The sequence below is a fragment of the Bidens hawaiensis genome, unplaced genomic scaffold (assembly GCF_021521415.1).
Source record: "Bidens hawaiensis isolate Kalapana, Puna unplaced genomic scaffold, B.hawaiensis_p1.1 tig00039472_1, whole genome shotgun sequence".
NCBI classification, from domain to species: Eukaryota; Viridiplantae; Streptophyta; class Magnoliopsida; order Asterales; family Asteraceae; genus Bidens; species Bidens hawaiensis.
Genome location: NW_027496935.1, coordinates 90,038 through 103,646, shown reverse-complemented (window position 1 = coordinate 103,646; position 13,609 = coordinate 90,038). Strand labels below are relative to the sequence as shown.

General features: G+C 35.3%; 2 pseudogenes across 1 annotated transcript; one reads left to right on the top strand and one right to left on the bottom strand.

The window, feature by feature from the left end:
- Positions 1-510: 510 nt before the first annotated feature.
- Positions 511-3,346, bottom strand: LOC143591223 (receptor-like protein 4; annotated as a pseudogene). Its single transcript, XR_013145617.1, has 8 exons — positions 2,549-3,346; positions 2,285-2,435; positions 2,124-2,195; positions 1,962-2,030; positions 1,794-1,862; positions 1,618-1,695; positions 940-1,136; positions 511-865 (listed from the first exon to the last, which is right to left on the bottom strand). The product of XR_013145617.1 is annotated as a receptor-like protein 4 (transcript).
- A 5,965-nt stretch (positions 3,347-9,311) lies between these two features.
- On the top strand, positions 9,312-9,954 carry LOC143591227 (small polypeptide DEVIL 4 pseudogene; annotated as a pseudogene).
- The last annotated feature ends 3,655 nt before the right edge of the window (positions 9,955-13,609 follow it).

The following is a 13,609-nucleotide window of genomic DNA, read 5'->3' as shown; positions in this document are numbered from 1 at the left end:
TTATTTCAAAGGGAATATCTCATAGAATAGTAACCAATTTTCAAAAGTGTTTCAATTAGATCACTCATGCATATTTTTCTCAAATCTGGTCACTAAATCTTCAAATTGAGTCTCACCGATTTTTTTGTTTGTTAAGAAAGAAATGGAGGATAAGAAGTGGGGCTCGGAAATTTGCAATATATGTAGTTATATTTTTAAAAAGTTAAAAAACGTTAATTATATTAAAATTCAAAAATAAAAAACAAAATTCATGTCACAACTCAATGTCAACATCAAAAAAAGATAAAAAGATTTCCTATGTGAAACAAAAAATAAAAACGTTAAAAAACATGTTAAAACCTTTAATTTAATAAAATATGAAAGTTGAGTGACCTAATTGGAACACTTTTTAAAGTTGAGTGACCTAATTGGAACACTTTTGAAACTTGATTACTATTAATATAAAAGGTTGAAACCAGTTCAGTTTACACGGCCAGATTCAAGTTCCAAAATGTCGACAACCCATGAAAACAGGATCGTGACGGTTCAGCAAACTTCAACCATAACACAAAGAAAAATGTTATATAATGGAGACACATGGAGGGCTTGTTGCTCCTATATTCATTTCTTATGTTGCATTCAAAAGAAATATCACTATATATGTATGCCAAAAATTTCTTATATTGAGAAAACAATATACCTTGCATTCTATTTACATTTTACTCATTTGTATGCTAGACTTGCACCCTGGACCGCTTTCTTCGACTAAAAGGGTCAACTTAATTTGAACTGTAACTCGGTATGAACCCCTTGGCATGTTCGCTCTCCATTTCAAGAGCCATTAACGATTTTTGCGTATGATATTTGTTCTTCTTGGAAGAAAGAGCTGAAAAAGAATATACATGTTAAAAGCAATCTTATTTAGAATAAGGAAACAATGAGAATAACAATTCGACTTACACACTAACTCGTGTGGATGAGCAAAGTCATAATTGTTACGTCGTCTTCTAATACAGATAAATATTAACAACACCTCCAGTAGAAAGATGATACCACATGATACCCCGACTGCAATTTTACCACCGTGTGACATGCCACTGAATATGGCGCAGTTGGGTAAAGAAGGTACACCACATAACCTTTTGTTACCAGAAAGACTGCGTAACGGTTATATTATCAAACTATGTTAGAAACTTGTGTATTACACATGTTGAATATAGAAAATATTATATACTCCACTTAATGTATATTTAGAAACTGTAAACGATACTTTGAAATAATATATGACTGGAACGCCCAAGCCAAACTCTGAAGCCAACATGGGCCATGTTAAGATAACATAGTCTGGCCAGAGTAGAGCAACATGGCTCTCCAATTTGGGGAGTGTGGTGGCCTAAACCACAAAGAGTCTTCGTTCTATAAAAAAGATATGACTGGAATTACAGTTATTGACTAATTTAATTTAATATATTTAACGTATTATGTTTTGTTACTACATATACGCACGGGTGGTGAAATAAGGGAAACGGGAAAAAAGAATTTTGGGCTAACAGAATTGTGACTCATAACGCAACAAGTTACTTATCAGGCAATGATGCGTAAATAATGGTTATAAAAAAGAAGTGAAATGTGACATACTCAATAGCTCCGCCATGAACACTTATCTTGTAAAGCTCTTCCGGCACTTGTCCTTCCAGTTTGTTACCGTTTAAGAGACTGAGAATTGTATAAACACATAAACATAAACATAGATGGATCACCTTGTACAAGTAACTAAACATAAATGTTAATAACTGGTATATTATATAGCTTACACAAGTTGTAGATTTGAAGAACTTAAACAATACGGTATGGACCCGGATATCTGATTATTCGACAAATCCCTACATTATTCGTTAAAATAGCACGACAACATCAATATCATATATATTAAAATGCAACATAAAAAAATAAAAAAAACTTTAGTCGGTAATAATTCTTACAGTTTCTTAAGAGAACTTTGCCCCAATCCTGCGGGTATAGTACCTCCTAACGCGTTAGAACTTAAGTTCCCACGGTTAAAAAAAATAAATACAAAATGGTTATAACGCGCAACGTTTACGTTCGATACAATATAAGCAAGGATATGATACTTAGTTACTTACAAGGTTAATAAATTAGTCAAAAGAACAATTTTATCACTAATGTAGCCTTTTAAACCTTGGTTTCCAAGATCTCTACAAGCAAGCATAAACGTTAACAACATATAATTACTTAAATTGTTACATTTATTATAAAAACATAACACGAATACACGAATACTTACATATGAACGATCACAAGCGCGGATTCATCCTTATTAGGATGACAAGTAACACCTTCCCAAGTATCCCAATTCGTAGGCGCACACGGGTCACCATTCCATCCCATTCGTTTGGGCACGCGTAACGACTCCTTTAACGCGCCCATAGCATTAGCTGCAATATTGGTAGCTAATTAAGTCAAAGTCAAAGTAAAATGCAGTTACATATGTAACTGATTCTGTTAAGGTAGTTACAACTTACAACTAACAACTAACAAATTACAATACCTTGGTCAGGTACTGTCATGATTTCAACCGGAACAATCGCGTAATTCTCGAGCCCACAAATCAACGGTGATCCAACGACACGAACAAGCTTAACCGTCAACGGCGAACCACTCAAATTCCTAGCTACATAATGATAGCTATAAGCAGCAAAACCCCCAACTTCTTTGAATATATCGATTCGGGTAACGTTTACATCGTTAATAACCACGTCAAACACGCGTTTCCCCTTTCGATTCACACTCACATCAATCTCCGCAAAGTGCAGCCAAACCAAATAATCGAGTTTCGCGTCAACCGGAAATTCGTATTCCAAATCCCTCTTTCCGGTTAACGTAACCGCCGAATCATACAATTTCGACGGAAAGTAATTCGGGCTAATCCCCGAGTTCTTCACATTTCTAACCGCGGTAACAGATTTAATCCAACCGAGTTCCTGGACCGATATTTTCGGTCAAGCTCCCACGCCCGACCGAAAACATCAACCCCAGGACCCCACCGGTTCGACCCGCAACTGACTCGACCATAATTCACCATAATAGTCGAGTTAGTTCTGGTCGAACCGGAACCTGAACCGGATTCGTACGAATACGAATCCGGTTCAATCCGGATAAGCTCGAGTGAGCTTATCACGGGAGAATCTATGGCGATACTATAGAAACACACGTCGGCCTGACCGTCCGACGTGTTAAATATAATATCCGTATAAACCCCGTTGTGTTCCCATGGCGAGCACCATGAGAACACTAACGTGCCTTCGACTGACATGTCGAAGCTCGGAGAGTGACGTTTAGCGTTGTAGTTGTCGTACACGGTAAACGTCCTTGAAGAAACACTAAGTGACCCCGGGCAGATTACGGATAATCTGGGGGCTAAGTAATGTTTCCCACGAGGGTTAGGTCCGGCAAAGATGGATGTTTTTCAGATGACCTGCAAAACAGACACCGTGAGCTCGTCACTGAGAAGGGGGGGTTCCTCCTTGTGACCACCCTCCGGCGTGAGAATCAGACTAGATTGCTCTGAATATAAGTGTATATTGAGAGAAATAGCTAGTGAAGGTAAGATACCAGATAATAATACCTTTCCAAGGTGTTGGAGTATTTATAGCCGAAGGTAGGTTTTCAAGCAGGTACAGCCAGCTGTATAATATTCCTGTTCTGCCAACTGTGGGCTACGCACGTGCCATGCCAGTGGTTGGTGGGTAGGCAGCGGTTGATAGTGACAAGGCCGGCTGTGTACTGTTCCTTTTCCACCAACTGCAGGCTGTGTGCGTGCCGCGACAAGGGTTGGTGAGTAGGCAGCGGCTAATAGTGACAAACAGTACTAGAGCGTGCTCCTCCTCGTACTGTTGTCGGTGAGCTGTCACCCTGTGATTGGTTCATGGGCTGCTTTGGTCAGATCTTGTCTATTTTGTCCATACCTTGGCAGGTATAGTACAAAAGATCTTCCAGAAGCGTACGGACTGGCTCATTTGGGCGGGAGTATTCCCGCCTTGCTCATTCCTTCAGGTGACACTGAATTATTGAGAGTTAGTGCCTCGTGCGTGTAGCCTTGCTATTAGTGCGGGTAGCCTTCCCTGATGGCTTGTATCCGCAGCTGCGGGAACAGGCGGGGTACTTCACCATTGGGAGGCATTTCCTGCGGGAACAGCTGGCGTACTGCGCGTAAGGTCTTCATCTCTGAGCATGGTGGGTCCTGCGGAACCAGTTGGTCCTTGCGCAGACGTCCCTCTTCAAGGTGAGTCTTGCGGGTCCAACTGGGCTCTGCCGGGACCTACCTCTTCAGTCCTCAAGTAATATCTTCCTGGTGGAAGCTCGGCTCCTGAGCTTCCGCCAGGGATATTGTAGCAGTTTTTTTTCCCAGATGAAACTGGGAAGTATCGAAGTGTTTTCTCGTGAAACGAGTGGAACCGAAGTGGTTCTGAGACGAGACCGGGTAAACCGGACGTGTAGAACCGATCGGATAGCCACGTGGTGTTGAATTCGTCGGTGGAGGTGGTGGAGCTGCCGCAGTTGATGTGGTACTCCGTTCTGTAAATATTAATACAGACAGAGTTAAATTAAATTAATGGTTACAAAAGTCACTACGCCGCAAAATAAATAAGTCAAAACTTTGGTAATGTAAAGAAAGTTAGTTAAAAAGATATAGACAGAGTTAATGATTAGTTATATTATTATTATTATTATTATTATATATAAGTGTACTATTGTACTGGACTGTATTATCAGACTATAATTTATTAGTATGAGCCTGCGGTGATACCGTAGGGGAAGGAAGTTGATGGATGGAAGAGAAATGAGAGGAGGAGGAAGGCGGTGAGCGGCGGCATGGTGCGGCGGAGACGGTGGTGGTGTGTGGTGATTAAATGATGGGTTGATGATGATATGAATGGAATGTAATGGAGTCAGAATAATAAAAGAGTTTGGTGGACTCGTGACTTCTAGTTGTCTAGTTTTGATTAAATTATGCACCATGAGAATGAAAACAAATGTACTCGAGTTAGTGTATTATGGGTATGTGTGATAGTTGGTGTGAAATATTTTGTGTTTGAAATTAGTTATTAATACAAAATATGTTTTTCGGTTCGTGTTTGGTTCGGTTCAGGTAAGTAAACATGTCGTTTTGACTTTTTTTTAGCTCAGTCTATGTTATATATATTTTTTCGAATGGCAAATTTCATTAACAAACGGCCAACCAACCCGCTAACAAGAAGTTAGTGAGAAGGGCACGAATACAATAAGAAGAACAGAATTAGAAATCAAACTTTTTCTGTTTGTCCCAATCTGGGTCTAAAATCTTTGATCTAGTTTTTATCCAAAGATACACCATCGAATTGATCTCATCGATAACCTTCTCGAGCATCATGGGAATATTCGAAAACAAAAAATTGTTGCGTGCACGATATAAACTCATGCAACCAACCAAAACAATATATTGAACCGCTTTTTTCTTGATCGAGGAGTCCCGAATGTGTTCATGGACGTTAGGAAGATTAACTATTGAAAATGCGATAGGAGGAATAGGTTGTTACATATGTACTATGTTATATAATAAGCAAATAGGTTGTTTATTTGGAAGGTTTTTTGAACCGTTGTTGGATTTGTAATAAACACTTATATAATTTACTGAGCAGTTTGTTTGATAGATGAAAACATTTGATACACGATAAAAATAATGGGTTTTCTCGCTTCTCTTCTCTTCTCTTCATTTTTTTTAGGTTTTGTTTAAATAAAGTGTAAAAATACCACTAAAAAGATAAAATTTACAACTCAAATGTATTAGTTACTTTGTATAGCAAAATTATCATTTGTATCATTGAATCACAATATAACTAGACAATTTCATAAAAATTTATGGAATCAAACAACCCATTTTATGTCAATTCACTAAAATTTGTGGAACCAAACAATCCATTTTATGTCAATTTTATGTCAATTTCATTAATATTTGTGGAATCAAACAGTCCATTTTATGTCAATTCAATAAAAATTTGTGGAATCAAACAACCCGTTATAGATAGATTAGTGTGTTTCAACGCTAAGACGTAAGGGAAAAAATGATTTTGATATTGATTACAATAGCTAACAATATGCGATTTGAATGATACTTAGATATTTTTCAAGGGGTTCGAAGTGCGAACAAACACATGCGATTATCGATTTAAAGATTGAAAATGAATGAATAATTTCAACAAGCAAAATCTTCTATAACTATACCAACGAGAGAGATAACGTGTAACCTTTATAAACTGCTGCTTGCAGAAGCGTTTAGGATTTTAAAAAAAACTTATATTAAATTTTGAAGACTTTAAAGGATGAAAATTCTCTCTTAAAAGGTGGTTGCTAGATTCTTGGCCAACATAATACATGATTACATATTGTGTCATTGTAAATACATGTTGTGATGAATTACATGTATTTTGTGTAAAACAAGTGAATATTGTGAAACAAGCAAATAAACGAATTCTCATCTTAAGTCAAGGTGGATTGAAACTATAACCTTGGTGATTTAGCCGGAGTCACTGTAACAACACAATTACACGTTACCTCAATGATCAAGATCGTTGTATGTTATACTTAATAACCAAGTCATTAACTCGACACATGTTTATTCTTAGACTAGAAACAACATGTATGACTCGTGAAAGAATTGAGCATACGCGAAAAGAAAAAAAAGGATCAAAGTATTTCAAAACACGCACACACGCACGCACACAACCGATCTCATGGGTTCGCAACCACTCCTTATGGATGAACTTTGATATGTAAGTTGTTTGAAAGTAATTTAACGGACAAAGGTTGTCAGATGGGCCTTACAAGCCCAAGAGTTTTTGGGCCATCTAACCGAATGTTTATTGCAATACTTTCTTGATGAATTTGAATTACATGTTGTCATTCAATAACATGTAACAACTTTTGAAAGTAATTAATTTAGTTATGTGTAGCAAGCAATAAAATGAATATTCATATTAGTTTTAGGTAAATTGAATTTCTAACCATAGTGATTTGCACACACCATACTAACACAAAAATTGGGATCCTTATATAATCTTCTTTATTACACACGAGAGTACGCGTGAGCAATAACCATAAGTTAACCCAAACAAAACCGAAAACCTGTTGAAGGAAAGCCGATTTAACCGAAAATTGGTTATCGACAAATTTTTATACCCTCAGTTAACCATAATTAGCCGAACCAAACTGAGTAATTCACATTTTCAGCTTTTATACATCCATTACATTTCATGTTGATACCTCCATTTCATGAAATTATACCTCAATTTCATGTATCTATACATCCACTTAACGTATATATACCTCGATTTCATGTATTTCTAAACAAATATTTTAGTCCAAGTTTGGTTTTGACTATTAACCCAAATTAACCGAACTAAAAATAGAAAAAACTAACCTAATAAACCAAACCAACTAACCAAAAATTAATTGGTTAATAAAATAAGATTAAGATATGGCTTTAGATTCGGTTTGGTCTAATAACTAAACCGAACCGAACCGAACCGAACCATACACAACAAGAGTCAATTCTTAATGAATATTCAGTAGCAAACAATATAATTTAACCTTCTAAAAATTGGCTTCTTGTTAAAGTGGAATTTCCGGAAGCTTTTGGGTCTATCAATACAAGCATGTACCAAATGGGCTTTGGGTCCAAATAAGAAAATTCATGCCAAGTTGGTTGTATTCGGCCCTAGACTCCTAGTCGCACTAAAACTAGTTTAGACTTTAGATTAACATGACCTTTTATAATTATGTTTTAAGTATAAAAACGAGTTCAAAATACTTTTCTTCATAGCACTGATGTCACAAGAAACGTTTATTTAAATGCGGTCAAGGTTTGTTGTAACGTTTATATGTTTTTCTAGTGAGTGTCTATCGATTATAACTTTCACATATATTTTAAACATATCTTAAATGCCTCTCAATTCGAGCTTGAGCATGCTTCATTGATTCTTTGAACTATCAAGTCAAGCTTGAGCTTAGTCTATACTTATCGAGACGAGGTTGAGCCTTGTCAGTATATTTGTTTAGCTTGAACCCTTTGAACTATATGTAATCGTATCAAAATGTTAAATAGTAATCACATTTAATTTGCTACCAATATATATGTGAAAATTAATTGGATAGGACCCATCCAACAATATGAATGACACATAATTAGAAGCATTAACCAAATGTTCAATAATACAAACATCTAGCTATGAATAGCAATGAATTTTGTGATGGAAGATTATAGATTGATGGCCAAAAATAAATAAATAAATAAATAAATAAAAATGTTTAGTATAGAGTAAGCCCCCAAGCTTCATTTCATCAAAACAAGTTAATGTGTGAGTATTAAAATACCAAAAAAAAAATATCATCTGAGCATAGGAATTTATTTGTGTAGAACAACAATACCAAACAAAAGTTTGGTCTTTTTAGATATGAATTTTTATATATTTAAAATAAATATAAAAAGCTATTCCCTATTTACTCATTATTCGAAGGTGAATCATAGAACACCAAAAGAAAAGCTATCTTATGGACCACCCCTAACGTGCGCCAAGAGAACATTCGATAGCATCCTCTTAAGGTTTAGGTTTAAAGATCCAAACCTTCTTCTTAGCGGAAAAGTCTAGGCTTTGTAAATATTATTTTAGTGAACTTGGAAATAGAAAATAAATCAATGAGATGTATAAATACTTGAAGAAGACCATAAAACAAATAATAACCTCAGGTTGCACAAGTTGAAGATGAAGGCTCACAAATTATATGTGGATGCTACCTCATTGAGGTAATGCATGACCCAACATGTTTGTGGTTGATCCCAACATCTACTATCAAATGAACATGACATGTATACACTATGTTACCAATACTTATATACATGCTCTCTATTCCTAAATCAAATATACTTTTTTATAATAAACATAACATATTTTATATTATCTTATAACTTTTTGAAAAGTTCATATACAATATATTTAGTCTAATCACAACTAATCATTTGGAAATAACATCACTTATAGAGTTAATGGTGAGTTTAAAATTTATATTTTTTGTTTTTCTTGATACCCAACTTGGAAGTGAACCCCCACAAAAGAAATGTCTAATAAACCATGTACCCTACCCACCCCACCCCACCCCACCCCACCCCACCCCACCCCACCCCCTCTCAAAGACATCATGCTTAACCTAAGCCCCCTCACCCCACCCCACCCCACCCCACCCCACCCCACCCAAGCCCCCTCTCAAAGACATCATGCTTAAATATATCATCTATATAAAGAACCCATCTACCATTCATTGCCATAGTATTCAAATCTTCATCTAAACAACAACAATTTCACTTCAAGAAAACTCACTAGCCAAAAAATCGTTAAAGAAAACACATCTTTCTTCTCATAAAAGGCCGGTCAACAAGTTCAGGTTTTCATATCTTATCATTTGATATCCGTTAGCAGTTTCGAACTTTCTTTTGAAAAAGAATCCGGTTTTCGGTCATTGAAATGAAGATGATGGGAAGCAACAAGAAAAGGGTGTCAAGTAGACTTGGAGGAATCCTTAAAGAGCAAAAGGCAAGGATTTACATCATTAGGAGATGTGTGGTGATGCTTCTTTGTTATCATGATTAATTCATTCCTTCACTAGATCTTCTTTAGATTTGTTCTTGAAATAGTGTGTACATAGATACAAGTCAAAAGCTTCACAATTTTGTAACCATCCATAATTGCCTCCAATGGGCTTCAATGTATATTAGATTGCTACCTTTTCTCTAATCTCTACTTAGTGTGTTACTTTAAATTCACAAATTATAAATCCATTGTTTCAAATCAAAACAACTATTCATATTTTGAAGTTTGGTACTCAATTATTCATCATAAGCTATCAATTTATTTGTTTTTGATGAAAAAACAAAACACTATACTTCATAAGAATAACACTTTTTTGAAAATTCAAATGCAAAATACTTGCAAAACAATGGTTTACTTAATGAAGCAAATTACAATAACCAAGAAATTAAACACATGCTTGCAATTATATATGTACCTCCATTTTCATTCCATGAATCTATTGTCACTATTTAACTTATATTAATCTATAATTTAACTATACCTACCACTTTAACCTATCTCCTAAAAGAAATCAAATGGCTCAAAGCCGATAATCAATCAATTTAGTAAATTGGTAAGATAAAACCGACTCGTCTAAGTTAACATCCTAACCCCTAGATGGTGGACTGGCGCCTTCTAGGTCCAGTTCACCTTTACATCATAACGAGTCTTAGCGTTTTGGTCTTCCTGAACAACCCTTGACTTTAGAATCCAAGCCTAGATCATGTAGATATCATTAGAATTACTTGAAGTAAACCATTTGATTAACTTTCTCTAAGTCAATCTGTCAAAGTGTTTTCTAATTGCTGCCTTGTCTTTTTCAATATACCATTTAATCGGCTACTTTAGCTTGAAATTAATATGAAATTCATGAAATGATAAATATAAATATAAAAATAAAAGCATATGGGATTAAAAAGATATAATAAGATAATAAAACCAAAACAATCTCATTTTAACAATCACAATAGTTTCCCATATTGTTTATAACATTAATTTAGTTACTATTGTAGCGAGTCCCCATTGGGGTCTTACAAAGACATATTACCTAATAAGTGTTAAGTCAAGAAGAAAACATCCCCGTGGGTGTCACGCAATGATATATTAAGTCAATAAGTGTTGGTATAAATGATAACAACAACATCAAACACCTTCACATGGAACTAGAGATGGGCAAAAAAACCTGTTGGTGAACCGGTTCAACGGTTTAAACCGAAAACCGGTTTTTACAAAAACCGGTTATTTAAAAACCGGTTTGACCGGTTTAGTAACCGCCGGTTCGTATATCGGTTACAAGTTCTAGAGAAAAAACCGGTTACTGAACCGGTTATGGAAAAAACCGGTTAATTTTAAAACCGGTTATTATGAAAAAAACCGGTTATTAACCGGTTATTTTAAAAAAAAAACCGGTTAATTAAAAAAACCGGTTATTAACCGGTTCTAACCGGTTTCTAAACCGGTCCTAACCGGTTAGACCGGTCCGAGTTTTGCACCAAAAAACCGGTTAATAAACCGGTCCGCTTATTTAAAAACCGGTTTTTTTCCAGGCCAAGAAAAACCGGTCCGGTTATTAACCGAACCGGTTTTTTTAAAAAAACCGATTTGTGCACCTCTACATGGAACACCAACTTGACTTGTAATCATTGCACTTATATCAGACGGGTACAATGCATTTAGCCGGTGCTTACTATACTTATACAATCAAAATTTACTTTAAAAAATGTGGGTTGAAAGGCCGGACCCTACACAAACCTAAAAATCATCTCAAACACGTGAAGTAGCACATGATGCGAAATTTAATGGGTTGACTCGAACAAGACATGAAGAAACATGATATTCGGATATCTATCTCAACTTCCAATAAATAAGAATATCATCTCTTGCATAAATATTAATTTATTACTTTTTGAATCTTTAAGTATTCTTTAAAATTTAATTAAAATTGAAGTATTCTTTAAGTCGTTAATTCAGTCTTTAAGTCGTTAATTCGGTCTTGACCTTGACCAATTATCCAAGACCAATTATCCAACCAACAAAACTACTTGTTAAAAATAAAATCTTGATGTTGCATCGAAACATAAAAATGTTGACTAATCTCTCTAACATTGAACTTGGTAAAATGAAATGATTCAATAATTGAAAAATGAGATTATTCAGGAATACACATTGAATGCTGAGATTACGCATTGAATTTCTGGTAGTAGATCCATAATAAAAGAAGTTTTTGTGATTATTGCAGAAGAAATGAAACAAAAGATACGGTAGAGCTAGGACAGTTGTATGAGGTCTACCCAGTGCTAGATGCAGAGGCGCATATAAAGTTGGTTACTTTTTTATTCATATGAAGAATAGCGATATTCTTCATATGAATACTACGACAAAAAACAAAGCCCCTTGTCGGGTTTGAACCAAGGGCTTACGCGTTACCATAGCCTTAACTTAAAAATATTAAGATTTATTTATAGAACAATTATAAAGTGAAAACTTTTAAGAACATCAAGTTTTATGTTATGCTAACTAATAAAGAAACATGATGCACCTAACAAAACCCTAATTAGATATTTTGGTGGTCAAAACTCAATGGAAGTTGTGAGGGCAATGCATTATTGTTATCCAACCAGCATACCACGTGTGCCACGTAGATATAAATAGTGTCTCTTTTGTTTGGATCCCAACATCATGTTAATTTGTTCAATTGTTTCCGATATATTTTAATATTTGTATATCGACTTTGAATTCAAATCATTTTTTATTGGTTGAATAACAATATTTGGTTAGTATTTAGTTACATAATTTATACTATATATAAAGCATGAATGAGGGACCTTTTAATTTTTAAGAGGTACCAAACTTGTTGCTTTTAGTACAAATCATGATGCATAAGATTAAGACACTTTAGGGGCAATTTTGTCTTTTAACAATTTTGTCTTTTAGCAAAAGCAAAATATTACGGTTTAGTTTTAATTTATTAAAAAATAATTACAATTTTGGTCCTTTAACTTTAATCACACTTTATTAACTTATATAATACTTACATATATACCCCTTAGTTTAAACCAACTACCCCGACGACGTTTAAACGTTTATAACTTTTTCGCACGCTAATATTTTTTTTAAACATTATACCATAAAAACGAGTATTTTATTCTCTTTAATTTGAGTATAGTATTATTATATATTTTTTTCATTTAAAAAACTTAACGTGTTACGTGATTACCATTAAAAACCGGCAAACGAATCGGCGAGTTCGACCGTTCGGGTCATGGGTCTAAAAAGTTAAGGTTGGAATTAGTCGATACAAAAAGGTTAATTTAGTTTGGGTCGGGCCGGGTTTGGGTTAAAAGGGGTCAAGTCATAACGAATTTCGGTTAGAACATTATCAAGCGGAACGGGTTGCGAGTCAAGACGAGTTCAATGTAGTGTTACGTGCGCACCGACACCTGACTTAGTATGCATCATCGTTGTGTGACGTGTTTACTAACACCGGTTAAGATTCCAATGCCGCAATACGAGCATACTATCGTCGGGTTACGCGCGTACTATTGTGAAGTCACGCACATACAGAGACAATAACACCGGTTACGCATCTGATATCATGTTTGCGCGCATACCTCGCCGCATCGCACGGGCACGCAGGTAGTATTGGATTAATCATGAGACAAAGAAACGGATGTTTTATAAGGCAATCCTTTATGGTGAGGAGTATCGAAACCCATCCCCAATGTCACGTCAGCGCCACATAATCATCGGGGGCTTCGAAGTCCTAACCAATAATGCCCTGCTGTGGTTTAATGCTCATTGACGCCCATATATATATATATATATATAGGATCGGGATCATGAGAGAACTTTTTTGAAATTTAGAACTATGAGAACCACTTTGGACCACAAAAAACCAAAAAATAAAAAAAAAACACAAAAATGGAAAAGTAAAAAAACCAAAATTCTTA